The sequence below is a fragment of the Rhinopithecus bieti genome, unplaced genomic scaffold, assembly GCF_001698545.2.
Source record: "Rhinopithecus bieti isolate Rb0 unplaced genomic scaffold, ASM169854v2 scaffold_19459, whole genome shotgun sequence".
In the NCBI taxonomy this organism is placed as follows: Eukaryota; Metazoa; Chordata; class Mammalia; order Primates; family Cercopithecidae; genus Rhinopithecus; species Rhinopithecus bieti.
This window is the reverse complement of record NW_016809864.1, coordinates 406,375-423,498: the sequence shown is the minus strand read 5'-3', so window position 1 is coordinate 423,498 and position 17,124 is coordinate 406,375. Positions and strand designations below refer to the sequence as shown.

The following is a 17,124-nucleotide window of genomic DNA, read 5'->3' as shown; positions in this document are numbered from 1 at the left end:
GGAGAACAGATTTCTTACATGATTGCCTGTATGCTTTGCTATGAGTCATAGTTTAGAGAAACCCCCCACGTTCCTGTGCAATGAAAGAAGCAGCATAATGATCCCAACTCAGGCAGAATGGCCTGGAAACGCACGATATGTGGCTGCACCCAGTCGTTGCCTTTGCTTTGCTTGTGTTGGAGATCTCTTGCATTGGTATTGTGAAAATAGATGATGAGCTTGTGCCTTTGTGACCTTGTTTCTTGAGACCTGTCTGATTTCCATGGTCACAAGAACACAGAGAAAGATGCGTGGGCCCTCGGGGGCTCTGCCTGACACTGTTGTGAGTGATTCCAGAGGAGAAAGCTATGGGGTAATCTTTGGATGTCATTCTGAAAAGCCCCAACTTCTTCCCCATAACAGCTTCTAAGCTTAAGGACCAAGAGTTATCCTCTAAAAAGGTGTCTGCAAACAAGGTAGGTGACTTTCCCCCAGTGTGTCCAGGGGTGTGAGCCAATACATGGGGCAAAATGATTAGGGCACCTCCTGGGTCTTGGAAGTGGTTTCCTTCTTGTAGCTCAATGTAACTCTGCCTGTGGTCGATGTCACTCAGAGTCAGGGGTAGGAGTGTGTGTGAGACAGCATAGTAGAGATGCCAATCTTTGTGGTTGCCCCACCCTTCTTGCTGTGGATTGCTGCTTTGACCAAGAATGTTGGACTGATTATATACAGTCCTCAGTCTGACATTTGACCTCTGTGGCTGGGTTTGAAAGGATAAGCTTGAATGTGGGCTTTTGAATTAGAAATAGAATAGGATTTTTCAGTTAGCATTGTAGATACAGGGGCTGAAAAGATACCATGATGAGCTGAAGCTGGGGAGGATCAGGGGACACCTGTGGGAGGAGGACTATGTGGGGAAGACTAGAGGGGAGTGGAAATAGGGTACCATGGGGTGGGGGAGTAGGGAGAGAATATGAAAGCTTCTGGTGGCAATCTGTATGTGTCCTTACAATAAACAGTTTCTCTTGAACTAACAGGAGTGGGTCTCTTTCCTTGACCATGCGGAAGACCTAATAGAAGAAAGGAGACAAAGAGATCACAGGTGTCTTCCAGAGAGAAGATCTGTTTTCCTGTGTGTTTTAATGTGGAATCTCTTTCTGGTCTGCTTACCCACGCTTTGTCCCCTGCATCCACCCCCCTTGTATATTTTTTCCTTAGTGGAAAAAAAAAAAAAGTAGAGATCATTTTAATACAGAGGTAAAATTCCAAGGCCTCCCCAGAAAACTGTTTAGTAAATGAGGAAGCTAAGAAAAAGGGCCACTGGCTTTAAAGCCCAGTAGGGTTAAATAGGAGGAGGAGAACCGAGAAAGTTATAAAATGATTAATTGGTCAAGTTGGGGTGGGAACCTTAGGTTATATCAAGCTCTTTTAACCTTGGCACTATGGACATTTTGAGCAGGAGAATTCTTTGCTGTGGGAGGGGCTTTTTTGTGCATTGTAAGACATATGGCAACATCCCTGGACTCTGTCCACTAAATGCCAGTAGCAGTCCATAGTTGTGACAACAACAAATGTCTCCAGCCATAGTCAAACATTCCCTGGTGGTAAAAATCTCCCCCAGTTGAATGTAAATTTGTTCAGCCATTGTGGAAAGCAGTGTGATCACTCCTAAAAGAACTTAAAACAGAATTACCAATCAACCCAGCATCTCATTATGGAATATATACCCAAAGTAATATAAATAATTATATAAAGACATATGCATACATATGTTCATTGAAGCATTATTCACAATAGCAAATACATGGAATCCACCTATATGCCCATCAATGGTAGACTGGATACAGAAAATCTGGTGTATATACAGCATGGAATACTACACAGCCATAAAAAGAATGAACTCAAGTACTTTGCAGCGACATGGATAGAGCCAGAGGCCATTATCCTTAGCAAACTAACACAGGAACAGAAAACCAAATACTACCTGTTCTCACTTATAAGTGGGAGCTAAACAGTGAGAACACAGGGACACAGGGAGGGGAACAACAGAAAAATAGTTCTAATTGAGGGCGGAGGGTGGGAGGAGGGAGAAGATAAAAAACTACCTGTCGGGTACTATGCATATTACCTGGGTGACAAAATAATCTGTACACCAAATCCTTGTGACATAGTTTACCTATAACCTGCACATGTACCCCTGAAACCTAAAATGAAAAAATAATCTTTCCCAGTTGAGAACTACGGGGTTGGACAAAAAGCCGCCTTCCTTCCTTTCTTGAATGAGGCTTTTGTTTGTTTGAATCTACTGATTACGAAGTGCTGTGGAGGCTACAGGGATGACTAAGGCACAGTCTCTTACCTGTATGAATTAACAGGTTCCTGGAAAATATTAAGCCTGAAAACAACTGATCAAATAAAGCTGAAAAATACCTTCTTCTTGGTGTTGAGGAACAGCAAAGATATCCACCTGTGTCATGGGTAAAGCTCATTCAAATTCAAAGTGTAATGAGGATCTAACCTGAGGTTCCCACCCACCTTGATCAATTATTTTATAACTTTCTCCATCTTCCTCTTCCTACTGAACTCTACTGGGTTTTAAAGCCATTGGGCCTTTTTTTTCTTAGCTTTGTAATTCAAAGGATAATGGTAGATGCTGTAATAAATAAGCCCTCAAGTATCAGTGGTATAACATAGTAGAAGTTTGCTTCCTGCTTATGTAATCATGTTCCTGGTTGGTCAACAGCTTTCCTATGGCCATGCAGTGATTCACGGACCCAGATTTCTGCCATATTGTGGCTCTTCCAATCCCACTAGATCTCCCTGTCTTTTCTTTCTGATCAGCAGGAAAAAAAGGAGAAAATATGCCCCTTTCTTAAGAGTCCTGGCCTTAATGAGACTTTATGCTGATCTTCCATTAGAAAGGACAATTGAACCACTGACAATTTCCGATCAAGTAGAATAAATCAATATTGAATGGCTTATCTTGGCTCAAATTCTGTGACAGTCTCTGGTTATGAAAATTTACCATCAGGATCCTGTTCACGTAGGACACTTTCTTCAGTAGCAGGGAGAGTTTTGCAGAATTCTCTTTCTGCACAGTTTAAGGTGGAGCTGGGAAAAGAACCCAAGTTTTTAGATACAGCAGTCTGTTTGCTACTTGCATCTTTTCTTCTACTCCATACCAGGACTGGAAGACATAGATTGTGCCTAATTTCTGTATCCTAAGTACCTACCAGAGGATTGGGCATGTAAAATATTTTCAGAAGGGATGAATGGATGAGAAATATTGTTCACAGGCTTAGAAGTGTACACTCAAGGAAGATTTTACTTGTTAACCTGAAAATTGCAACACAGGTGCTTGTAGAGCTGTACCCACAGCAATACATTGATGTCGCAAGTATCAGGGCAGGAGAAACTACAGTTGCTGCATGGGGTGGGGTGGGGATGATGGTAGTTTCCTTTATTAGCCAGAGATATAAGTGACAGAAGTCTAAATGAGAACCTCAAGCCAAATAGGGACATTTGTTTGATCAGGTAACTAAAAAGTTCAGGGTATCTGGCTTCTAGCAGGGCTGAATACAGATATATAACAATGTCATCAGGAACCTCTTCCTGTACCTGGGCTCCACTTTCCTCTGTCAGACTCAGTCTTTGGCAGATTCTCCTTAGCCACAACAGATGTTTATCCTTCAGTTTGGCCACCTCAGAAGGAAGAGAGGCTCCAGAGAATGCCCCAAGATTATCACTGGCTGGTCCAGTGCCATGTGCTCATCTCTGCACGCATCGCCATGGACTCCCTCTCATTGTTCAGGTCACTTGTGCAGCATTAGCACAAGGGGTGCCCAGTCCACAGGGATAAAGAGGCAAGCAGGGATAATTCTTCAGTAAAAAACTAGAATGGATGCTGGATGAGGAAAGATATTCTGTGTCCACTATATTTCCATTCTCCTTATGGAGTGGACCTGTGCATTTTTTATCTTAATACTCATTTACATTCTTCTGGTAATTGTATATAATCTCTGTTAAGCCCTCTTCCCCAGCTGTAGCCTGTGAGCTTTTTGTAGAGATTACTCCTGGTGCAGAGGTATAGCATATGGTTCAGTCCTGGACCACTGGGGTCATTATATGCTCCTGGTCCCTGTGAACAGTTTGGGGATGGTTATCTGGTCCAGGAAGACCCAGTGAGGTGAAATGAGACTTTAGCTCAAACTTGAGTAAGAGAGATTGTTTTAAAAATTAACTTTTTATTATGATGATTTTCCAAAATGCATGAAAATAGAGGTAACTCTAATCATAAGCAGACATAACTCTCCTATACTCACCATCCAGCTTCAGCATTTATCAACTCAAGGACAATCTTACTTCATTTTATAACCACCCACAGTAGATTATTTTGGAGCAAATTCCCAACATCCTATCATTTCATGTCTATACTTTTCAGTATGTTTCTCTAAAGATAAGAGCTCTTGGGGGAAAAGACTTAGTATTTTCTATTAAAAGTGAATCTGAAAAGATGTAGGGAATAAAATCACTGCTACCATCTTGCTTCCACTTGGAGCCAACAATTGGAGCCAACAACTGGAGCCAACTGTGTGGCAGCAGAACAGCAAGAAGGAGGAACACGAAATCCAGATGACAGATTTTGGGTCCTGAATTCACCTGTGCATGGAGTAAGCTTAACTACTTTTTTTTTTCAGTCACGTGAACTGGAATATTCCCTGTAGCTATGTTGTTGATGCCCCGCTCATATCCTCTTGGCCCACCCTGTGGGTCACCTGAAGCTTAGATGGACAGTTCCCAACACAGTGATGGCTTCTCACCTCAAGCACAGGCATCTCTCTGCCTAAGAACGTTCTCTGGCCATAAGATTGTGCTTGGCTCCTGCAATGGCAAACCTGAAGTGGCAGGGGATAAATAAATGCCCCCCAGAACTGTCTTTAACAATGAGGGATATAAGTTGGCATACCCTGGCTTCTTTGCTGCTCAGGGAGACAGTAGTGAGTACTGAGGTGTGTCCTACACTGTTACTGGAGGGCCCCGGTGGGCTTGAATCCCCACTGTCCCCAACAGGAACCTTCCCATGAATTTCCCTGCCGCTGGCTTCTTTTCCTTTCCTGTCTTATTTTTCTACTTCCTCACCATACTTCTGTGATGACCTCCCAACTAAACCGTGTCCCCCCAGTTTCTTGCTTTAGGGTCTGCTCTAAAGTAAAACCTAACTGAAGTCATTCCCCTTTCCTTCGTTTTGTGTAAGCTTCCATGGTTCTATTTCTTTAAAAAAATTTTTATTTTAAGTTACGGGATACATGTACAGAATGTGCAGGTTTGTTACCTAGGTAAACATTTGCTATGGTAGTTTGCTGCACCTGTCAACCCATCATCTAGGTATTAAGCCCCACATGCATTAGCTGTTTATCTTGATGTTCTCCCTTTCCCACCCCCAACAGGCCCTGGTGTGTGTTGTTCCCCTCCCTGTGTCCGTGGGTTCTCATTGTTCAGCTCTCACTTATGAGTGAGAACATGTGGTTTTTGGTTTTCTGTTACTATGTTGGTTTGCTGAGGATGATGGCTTCCAGCTTCATCCATGTCCCTGCAAAGGACATGATCTCTTTCCTTTTTATGGCTGCATAGTATTCCATAATGTATGTGTACCACATTTTCTTTATCCAGTCTATCATTGATGGGCATTTGGGTTGATTCCATGTCTTTGTTATTGTGGATAGTGCTGCAATAAACATACATGTGCATGTATCTTTATGACAGAATGGTTTATATTCCTTTAAGCATATACCCTGTAATGGGATTGCTGGGTCAAATGGTATTTCTCGTTCTAGATCCTACAGGAATCACTACACTGTCTTCCACATGGTTGAACTAATTTACATTCCCATCAACAGTGTAAAAGTGTTCATGGTTCTATTTCTGGTAATTCTTTTTTTTTTTTTTTAAGTCCTGAGTAATTATGCTCCATATTTCCATCCCCAGTATTTGCTTGAGAAATGAAATAATGAATACTTCTGGGAAATGGCGACCCACGCCACCATACCCCATTCACACAAAATGTTTTCAGCCTGAGAATCCAGTTACAGAAGCCAAGTTGGGTATCAGGAATATCTGATTTGCACTAAATTTCACCTGCAGGATTATAAAATTCAGGTGCTGTTGCCTTGGGCACAACTGCTCCGCTCCGATAAGTAGAGTGGGTGCCCCAGCAGCCTGACCTGTTGGTTCAGATAATGATTTATGGGGGGGTGCAGGCCCCAGGGTGTGCACATGGAAGGATGCTCTGCTTATCCCCCTCCAGGTAGGTTTCTGGCATCTAAGACAAGGGAGAAGTGGGGACAACAAGGAGAGCTGCTGTCTCTTCCTGTTCAAGCATCTCTCCGACTACCTACAAATGAAAACATACAAGCACTATGTCGATAGTAAAGCAAGTAACTTTAAAGAAGGCCCCCAGAAACACTTCACTAATTGGAGACCAGTTCTCCAGCATTTTGAAACCATAAGGAAATTACAAAGTAAGCTGGAAAAAAAAAAAAAAAAACTTAGATCACGCAAAAGAGTGGTAAACAAAGTCCATGCACTCTACTCAAAGGAGAGCCCTCTTAAGACTCTCTCTCCGGGCTAGTTTACTTTTACTTTATACACAATTGCTACAGAATGTTGAAAGCAGCACATTTTAAGCAGGGAAGGAACACACACAGCAAGGACTGCAAACCCCCCAAAATTAAATGAACCCAGACAATAATTTTAAACAAGTGAAAGAGGCCAGTCGATGGATCAATGCCATGGGGGAGCGTGGGTGTAGTGTTGATAGTTCTTCCATGTTTTCAGGAAGAAACTGAAAATTGGAATTTTAAGTGAAATAGCCTTAGTTTTACATAGAAAATATCTAAACAAAAAATTTTAAACAGCATGCACACCTGGCACATCGGGGGCGTGACTTTGCCCCATTAAATGAAGCATAAATTCTCTATTTTGCCAGTGTTCCTACTTGGCTCATGTAGGACACTTTAATTTGTGATTCTTTAGTTATTAGATCACTAGACTTTTGAGCACAGGCTTTGGGCTTTGTTTGCCTTCTTGGGAAATACTGTCAGAGAAATCAATGGGTTCATAACCTTTTGCAGAAGTCATTCTTATTTTGGTTGAGTGGGCAGTGTTCTTAGCTACCCAAAACAAACTAGCTATTCACATCCTGGGATCGATGGGACTGGTGCCTGGGGGTTTCTGGGGACACAGAGGATACATCTTCCTCCTCCCTCTCTTGTGTTTACACAATCTGCTTTCAAAGGTTACGATTCCTCTGTGGGTGACTGGCCTACAGCATCTGCCTTGTTTGCTTGATTTGGTTCATCTCATCCAAGCTGGCACCTTCGAGTCTGGGGTCTTTTTGGCTTTGCCCACACGTAATCTCTTGGGTGGATCAAAACCTCTTCAACTCTCTCTGTCTCCAAGCAGGTTCCCCTGTGGGGCTTTTCTAAGAGTGTTTAGCATTGGCATTGCTGCAGAGCACAGTCCCATTGTGTGGTTTTATGAAGGATTTGTTTTATTTTTTAATTTATTTTTTATTTTTGTATCTTTAGAGGTAGAGTCTTGCTCTGTTGCCCAGGCTGGAGTGCAGTGGCATGATCATAGCTCACTGCAGCATCGAACTCTGGCTCAGACAATTTTTCCTGATTCAGCCTTCAGAGTAGCTGGGACTACAGGCACACACCACTATGCCCGGCTAATTAAATCTTTTTTTTCTTTCTTCCTATTTTTTTTTTTAAACGAGGGTTTATGTTATCCAGGTTGGTCTTGAACTCTTTGCCCCAGCCTTCTGAGTAGCTGGGATTACATGCGTGAGCCACTATGCCCAACTAAGGTTAAAAATCTGTTTTTTTTTTTTGAGATGGAGTCTTGCTCTGTCACCCAGGCTGGAGTGCAGTGGCACAATCTCGTCTCACTGTAGGCTCCACCTCCCAGGTTCACGCCATTCTCCTGCCTCAGCCTCCCCAGCAGCTGGGACAACAGGCGCATGCCGCCACGCCTGACTAATTTTTTTGTATTTTTAGTAGAGATGGGGTTTCACCGTATTAGCCAGGATGGTCTTGATCTCCTGACCTTGTGATATGCCCGCCTCTGCCTCCCAAAGTGCTGGGATTACAGGCGTGAGCCACCGTGCAGGGCTAAGGCTAAAAATCTTAAGATACCCTTCAAGACTCTACTCCTCAAGGTCATGAAATAGTCTTTTACATAAAAAGCTAATTTACCATAAAAGTGTATAGCTAGGTATAAAACATATATTTAAATCATTAATTAATAACTCCAAGAAATGCAAGAAACAAAACATTGAGTTTTCTGTTTTATTTTGCTTATCAAATAAGAAAACTGTAAGAGAAGAATAACATACAGAAAACAGTTAACTCTACCTATACTGCCAATGGGTATATATTAGTACAAGCTTTCCAAAAATAATACGGCAATATATACTCAAAACCTTTTATTGTGCGGAGCTTTTGACCTAGGAATCTATGTCTACATTTAATGAAGTTAATTCAAGGAAAATAATTATGAGTGGACCCCTAAAATTATGCAAAGGGGTTTCATCAGTGTTAGTAGCAATAGAGGCCAACTGGGAACAACTTAAATGTCAAGAAACTACTGAATGATCAAATGTATTATGGTACACCATTGTACAATGAAGTATTATACAACCATTATAGATCATGTTGTAGAAGAATTTTTAATGAATCTGGAAAGGAGTCACTATATTTTTGTTTTTTTTTTTGTTTGTTTGTTTTTTTTTTTTTTGAGACGGAGTCTCGCTCTCTCACCCAGACTGGAGTGCAGTGGCCGGATCTCAGCTCACTGCAAGCTCCGCCTCCCGGGTTTACGCCATTCTCCTGCCTCAGCCTCCAGAGTAGCTGGGACCACAGGCGCCCGCCACCTCACCCGGCTAGTTTTTTGTATTTTAGTAGAGACGGGGTTTCACCATGTTAGCCAGGATGGTCTCGATCTCCTGACCTCGTGATCCGCCCGTCTCGGCCTCCCAAAGTGCTGGGATTACAGGCTTGAGCCACCGCGCCCGGCCGTCACTATATTTTTGTGACCTTTCTTTATTATGAAAAATTTCCCCCAAAATAAAAAAACCCATAAATTGGAAAAAAAAAATAGTCTTTTAAATTTGTTAAAAAGTAATGCTGAGTGTATATTATTTTCATCTGGTCCCAAGAGTGTTATATGGTAATTGTTTTAGAAATACAGAATAAAATTAAAATTATCAGTAACGCTGTCACACATATAAATAATGGCATTTTCCCCTTTATTTCCTTCTATGTATATATATGTGTGTGTGCATTGATGTGCATGTGTATGTATGTGTATGTATAGAAGTACATAAGATATAAATATATTCACACATATTTGTAATTGCACACAATTTATACATGCAGTAGTATATAAACTGCATGTTTCACTTGCTATCAAAATCTCTGGAAGCATAATTTTTATTTATTCCGATTATTTAATACACAGTGATGCAACTGTGATCCCAAAATGTGCTAAGTTAAAGCTTTCAACTGCAGTTGAGAAGAGGGCAGGAACGGTATAGAGGGACAGTGGCGAGTCAGGAATGACGGGCAGGTGGCCATGACCAGGGCAACCTCCTTCCCAGGGCCAGGGATAGGGGAATGGCCTGAGGAGCAGGACCCAAGGCTAGCCCAGGGCCGGGGAAGGGGCAGAGACCTCCCCTTGGCCTAGGTCAGGAGCTCAGAAGTACCACATGGATGAGAGGGCAGCAGCCTGGGAAGGGCCAGAGGCAGGGAGGCCATTTCCTGAGGGGCTGGGGGCAGGGAGGTGCCCTGCAGGAGAAGCCAGGAGGGGCCTCCTATCACTAGGGTGGGGGCCATGCTGGAGTATGCTGCAGCAAGAAAGACCTGAGGCAGGTGCAGGGTCTGATAGCCCAGCTGGCTGGGCTGGGGGGCGCTTCCAGACAACCTGGCCCTGGGAGCAGTCCTGACTCTGCAGGGGATGCCCAGCGAGGGGCCGCAGAGCCCTCAGGACCTCTCTTCTCTCCTTGGAAAGGAGCTGGGGAACTCATAGTGCAAATCTGTGGACCACTCAGTTATGGAGAGAGGCTGTGCCTGAAGGTGGACACTGGGGTGTGCCCCCTCCCCCACCTCAGCCTCCACTGCTGTCCTCAGTACAGCTGCTTCTGGTAAGAGTGCAGGCCAAGGACGCCACACCTCCATGTGGGCTGACATGGTCCACTTCTAAAACTTGAGCTCTCCTAAGTACATCATGGGCCGAAGGACAGACAGGCTGCGGGCCCCGATATCCTGGCAGCTGTGCTGGATGCCTGCTATGAGTAGGGCACGAACTTCTGAATGGACCCTTTGTTCTGGATGGAGCCCAAGACACCCTGCACGATCTTTACCTTAACTTCCTCGCTGCAGTATCGTTTCTGGCTGCTGCTGCTCTTCTCCATGGCATCCAGCAAGCTCATGCCCCGGTACTTCTTGAGCTGTACCCCACCTGAGAAGTACTCACTAGGGGCCTCCATGGTGGCAGCCATCAGGGAGCCCATCATCACTGGAGGCTCCAAGGGCCAGGGCCTTGACCACATGCCCCACGGTCTGGATGCCACATCGGCTATGATGGACACACCAAAGTGCTGGGCATACTCAGCCACCTTATACACAGCAGTGTCCTGGGGCTGACTGCAGGCCATCACTTCCTGGGTGATGCAGATGGAGCCACAGCCCATGCCCACGTGCAGTCGCTCCACACCAGCATCAATCAGATTCTTGGCCTGGGCTGCTGTCACCACATTCCTCCCAATCATCTGGAGGTGGGGGTACTTCTGTTTGATGTAATGCACCATGGTGATTTGATACACCGAGTTCCCTTGGGGGGTGTCCAAGACTATGACGNTCCATGGTGGCAGCCATCAGGGAGCCCATCATCACTGGAGGCTCCAAGGGCCAGGGCCTTGACCACATGCCCCACGGTCTGGATGCCACATCGGCTATGATGGACACACCAAAGTGCTGGGCATACTCAGCCACCTTATACACAGCAGTGTCCTGGGGCTGACTGCAGGCCATCACTTCCTGGGTGATGCAGATGGAGCCACAGCCCATGCCCACGTGCAGTCGCTCCACACCAGCATCAATCAGATTCTTGGCCTGGGCTGCTGTCACCACATTCCTCCCAATCATCTGGAGGTGGGGGTACTTCTGTTTGATGTAATGCACCATGGTGATTTGATACACCGAGTTCCCTTGGGAGGAGTCCAAGACTATGACGTTGACGCCTACCCAGGTGAGCAGGACCAGGCAGTATTTGTCATCCTCATGGGTGCTCACAGCTGCCCAGTGCAGCAGCTGCTTGTGGGAATCCTTGGAGATCAGAGGGTAGTCTCGGTTCTTCAGGTTGGTGTGGGCGATGATGGCCACTAGTTCATGGCAATCATTGACTATAGGCAGCTTCCCTTTCTTGCTACGCTGAAGGATCTCATTTGCCTCTTTCAATGTCACACCTGCTGGAGCCACCATCGGCTTGATCCTTGGCTTTATCACCTCACTGAGGAGGGTGGTGTGGTCCTCCTCAGCAAGAAAGTCGATGTCTTGGGAGGTGACAATGCCCACCAACTTGCTGCCCATGGTGCCCATCTCAGTGATGGGAATGCCAGAGAAGCTATGCCGGATCTTGGCCTCCAGCTCATCACCCACAGTGTGCGAGGGGCTCAGCACCGCGGGGTCCGTGATGAAGCCCTGTTCAAACTTCTTGACCTTGTGTACCTCGTTGGCCTGGAACCCTGGGATACAACTGTGGTGAATGAAACCAGTACCTCCCATCACAGCCATTGCTATGGCCCTGTCGGCCTCTGTCTCAGTGACCATGGGGGGAGATCAACGGTGTCTTCAGCGTGATCTTCTGGGTCAGGGCTGAGGTCAGGTCTACCTCATCAGCTATGAAGTCTATGAACCCTGGGAGAATCAGGAAGTCGTTGTGGGTGAGGCCATAGGTGCTGATGAAGAACTGCTGCGTGGTGAGCCGGTCCTCAGGCACGTAGCTGGTGCCACAGCTGGTCAGGTAGTCCGCCATGCTGCTGTGAGACCCTGCGACTCGACATAAACCCCCGCGCGGCCGCCTGCCGCTGCCGCCTTCGCTGCTGCTGCTGACGCTGTGGGCCAGGGGACTGTAATCATATTTTTAATGCCCATGTAAGGTCAAATCATAATGATGCTTATTTAACCACTTAGTTTTGGGTGCCTTGGTCACTTTCATGGAAACTTTTACTAATATAAATAACACTGTGATAAACATCTCTGTGCATAAACCTTTATATTTACTGTTATTTTCTCAGCAGAGATTCCTTTTAGAAATGGAATTGAACCAATCCCTTGAAAGCCTCCAAACTGTCTCATTTCAATCAGTTCTTTTAAGAGCTGAAGAAAGAGTATTCTTAGCTCCACTAAATTGGTCAAGCTGATACACTAGTTTTTTCTTGATTTTTTTTTTTCTCTGAAGGAATTAGGTTAAGAAAAGTTAGTTTAACACATACATCCCTGAATAGCAGAAACTTAATCCACTACAGATGTACTTCTTACTCATCTGAAGTCGAACGCGGATGTTTGCATTCAGAGGGTGGCCCTCTGACAAGGGACGATTCAGGGGCTCACCTCCTTTCATCTTTTGGCTCTGCCACCTTCAACATGTGGCTTCTAAGGCAACTGAGTTCATCTGCATGGAACCGTAAAAGGAGTGGAGCCTGGGAGGTTTTTTATGGACTAAATATTCCCAGGAAGAAAAGGGAGTAGGATTTATGATCACTTATCCAGATCCTGCTACACAATTTCTCCTTATCTCATACTTGTAGTCCGTCAGCAAATCCTGTTGCTTTTATCTTCGAAATATCCCTTGACTCACCCACCTTTCTCCCTTTCCCATGCACTCCCCCAGTCCTGGCTGGTGCCATCACTCCCCTGGATCACTGCAATAGCTTCCTCACTGATATTTCTCTTCCACTTTGCCCTTGCTTCTCCATATTCTGTTAATAAATCTTTATTAAAACAAACAGTCCCATGACATTCCCCAGGTAAAAACCATGTAATAACGTCCATTAGAATTTGTTAAAAAATCCAAACTATTTACCAATCCAAACTATGAGGTCCTGTGTGATCTAGCCTTGTCTATTTTCCAATGTCATCCATTACTACGTTCCCCTAACTTGTTAAATGCTATTCCAGATGGTCTCCATTCACCTTTTCAAATTTGCCAAGCTCTTTTTTACCCTGTAACCTCTGAGTGTGCCACTCCCTTTGCCCAAAACTTTCTTTTTGTTCTTCACTTGACAGATTTCAGTTTTTATTTAAAATTGTTTTATTTAAAAGTTATTTTATTTTTTGTGGCTACATAGTAGGTGTATATATGGCGTACATGAGGTATTTTAATACAGGCATGTAATGTGAAATAATGACATCATGGAGAATGAGGTCTCCATCCCCTTGAGCATTTATCCTTTGTATTACAAACAATCCAATTATATATTTTGTTATTTAAAATGTACACTTAATTCATTATTGACTATAGTCACCCTGTTGTGCTATTAAATAGTAGGTCTTATTCATTCTTCCTTTTTTTTTTGTAGTCTGTTTATTTCTTGTTCTTTGGATTTCAGCCTACCTTTATGGTGTGAACCCACTTGGTTGTAATGCATTGCCTTTTGATATATTTTTCTATTTGATCTCATATTTTGTGGGGGCACTTTTGCATGTATGTTTGCGAGGAAAGTTGGTCTAGAGTTTTATTATAATGGCTTGCTCCAGTTTTGGAATCAGGGTAATACTATCATCCTAACATGAGTTGGGAAGTATTCCCTCCTGAACACTAGTTTCTGAAATAATTTGTGTAGGACTCTTTTTTTTTTTTTTTTTTTTTTTTTCTTAAATGTTTGATAGAGTGCAGCAAAGAAGACATCTGGGCCTGAAGTTTACTTTGTGGGAGGGTTTTAAACTATGGGTTCATTTTCTTTAATTGATATAGGGTTGTTGAAGGTTTCTTTTTTTCTTTTTTTGAAAAAGCTTTGGTAATTTGTATCTTTCCAGGAATTTGTCCATTTCATCTGGGTTGTCAAATTTATAGGCATAAAGGTTTTTTGATCCTTTTAATATCTGAAAGGTCTGTAGTAATGTACCAGACTTTATTTCTGATAGTCTCTTTTTCTTCTTGATCAGTCTACCTAGATTTATCATTTTATTTTACTTTTAAAAGACAATCAGCTTTGGGTTTCATTAGTTTTCTGTTATTTCTTAATTAGCTTCTCAACCTGAATGTCTCCTCTGAAAGGATGTTTCCCGACAGTTCTACTTCAGGTGGCTTCCCCTTTCTCTTGCCTTCTCCTTTGATTGTTTTCTACCTCAGGTCTATGTGTAATTATTTTTATTATGTGTTATGTGCTTTTTTGCTTCTATGTTACTTGCAGATATTGGAGAATAGTAATAAGTCTGCCCAACATGGTAATGTGCCTGGTGCATTTCCAAGAACATATATGGTGGTTTTCAAGTATGCTAGCAGAGCAGTATCTATAGTGGTTAGGAGACTAGGGTCTAGAGTTGGCTCATCTCAGCTTGAATCCTTGCTACACCATACACTAAATGTGACCCTGAACATGTGTGACCGTGAACACAAATTCTGATCCCTTCTAAGATGAGGGCTGTGCAGCATGGCAGCTGTGATCAGGAGGCCTGGGATTTTAGTTCTGGCTCTGTTACCTGTCAGCTGTTTGATTCTTGAGGCAATTACTTCTCTGAGACCCAGTGATATGGTTCGGCTGTGTCCCCACTCAAATCTCATCTTGAATTGTAACTCCCACAACTCCCCCATGTTGTGGGAGGGACCCAGTGGGAGGTAATTGAATCATGGGGGTGGGTCTTTCTTATGCTGTTCTCACAATAGTGAATAAGTCTCATGAGATCCAATGGTTTCAAAAAGAGGAATTCCCCTGTGCAAACTCTCCCTCTTTGCCTGCTGCCATCCATGTAAGATGTGACTTGCTCCTCCTTGCTTTCCACCATGATTGTGAGGCCTTCCCAGCCATGTGGAACTGTAAGTCCATTCAACCTCTTCTTCTTCCCAGTTTCAGTTATATCTTTATCAGCAGCATGCAAAGGGACTAATACACCCAATTTTCTCTTCTTTAAAATGATCTGATGCAAGGAGTATGTAATCATGGGATTACTGGGAGGAATTGGATAAGACAGACATGAGTAGGATCTAGCCTAGGGTTGGCCTGTTGCATATGAGGCATTCCCTCAAACTCTCCTTTCCCAGAACTTCAGCTCTCCTCACCAGAGGGTAAGCATCACTGTAGCAGACACTTTGCATGTTTTGTGCACCTCTGTACCCCCACTGCCTTGATCAGTGTGGTCAGACAGGCACTGAAAAATGCCTGTGAAATGGATTCTTTTTGTTGCTTATTAAATCTGCAACCATGAGTTCAGTGTCCTGAAGCTCAGCAGGGCAACAGTGGCTTCCACAATCTGGCCCTTGCTTGTCTCAGGTGACCTGCTCCTTTTCCTTTCAGGAATCTTCTAAACTGCTGGGATTCCCAGGAGGAGGCCAGGACCTTTAGGGATCTTGCAAACCCCAGCAGAATATCAGTTTCCTTCACAGAAGTGTGTCTACCTTCCTTCAACCCTGGTTTGCAAATTCCAGACATGACACTGTGCTATTTGCTAACTTGGCCTGGCAAGAGCACAGGTGTTTATTCAAAGGCTGCAGGACTCCATGATAGAGAGTAGCAACAGAGCCCACAGGATTCTGTAAGTACTCCTCATGCAACTACCTGCAGTGGATTTAAAGTCAGCTCAGGGCAGTTTCAATACCAGAGTTGGAGGAAAGAGGCTGTGTGTACATTGTCCTCTGCAGATTGCTGCTGTTGTTTATGCCTTGTGGTTTCCTTTGGTGGAGACAAATCCACCCTGCTTTTCCCATCCATCTTCCTACACAAATATATCTTGTTATCTAGTGCTGAAACAGGGCATGGAAACAGGGACCGGCTCTAGTGCTGAGATCTTCTTCTTAGCTCTTCGAAATACAGAAAGAACTTCCCTGTGTATGATTAGGACTGAACTACACGTGCTTGGTTCAACATTCCTTCAGTCAATAGGAAATCCAGTCATCATCCCTAGCCCTCCATTCCATTCTTTGTCTCACTTCTTGGTATCCCTTAGGGGTAAAGATTTCTGAATTCAAAGCCAGCTGAGCTGGGTTCAAATTTCCACATGTCCATTTATGAGATGAACATCATGTCTTCTATCTGATTCATTTGTCTTAGTTTCTGCCTCTGCAAATGGAGATAACGGCAATGTCTACTCTGGCATGTTCTCGGGAGGCTGAAATAACACCCCAGCCTTGCTGCTCATTGCACAACCTAGCTTTCCTACCTTGCTTTTCTCCCTTCATGAAGCCCCCCCATGTCCTGCTCTACCTGTTGCCTTTCTGTTCATAAGAGTATTTTGAATTCCTGCCTTATTCTCCTTCTCTAGAAGTGAAGGAGCTGACTTCCCGAAAGTCCATGGAATGCCATTTTACTTCGTTAGAAAAAAAATCACATTTCCTCATGTGCCTTCTCATCTATCCATTCAACAGACGTCATCGGAGCACCTTCTGGGGGTCAGACCACTTCCAGCTAGTACGGATTCAGAGACAAACTAGTGGCCGGGCGCAGTGGCTCAAGCCTGTGATCCCAGCACTTTGGGAGGCTGAGACGGGCGGATCACTTGGTCAGGAGATCGAGACCATCCTGGCTAACATGGTGAAACCCCATCTCCACTAAAAAATACAAAAAACTAGCAGGGCGAGGTGGCGGGCGCCTGTAGTCCCAGCTACTCGGGAGGCTGAGGCAGGAGAATGGCGTAAACCCGGGAGGCGGAGCTTGCAGTGAGCTGAGATCCGGCCACTGCACTCCAGCCTGGGCGACAAAGTGAGACTCCGTCTTAAAAAAAAAAAAAAAGACAAACTAGTCATGCTCCCTGTCTTCAAGGGACTTAGAATCATCCCCAGAGGAGGATGCTGTGAACAACCTCAAGTGTGATGCTGTGGCCAGCTTGGTTGTACTAGGGTGGTGGGATTTGAGAGCTTTTCTTATTTTAT

At 44.2% G+C, this 17,124-nt stretch overlaps 1 protein-coding gene and 1 pseudogene across 2 annotated transcripts in view; one reads left to right on the top strand and one right to left on the bottom strand.

Moving 5' to 3' along the window:
- GRIN2A (glutamate ionotropic receptor NMDA type subunit 2A) overlaps positions 1-17,124 on the top strand; it is a 443,108-nt gene that overhangs the window by 61,081 nt on the left and 364,903 nt on the right. The gene's annotated exons all lie outside the window — the stretch shown is intronic.
- Positions 10,163-12,072, bottom strand: LOC108541250 (inosine-5'-monophosphate dehydrogenase 1-like; annotated as a pseudogene).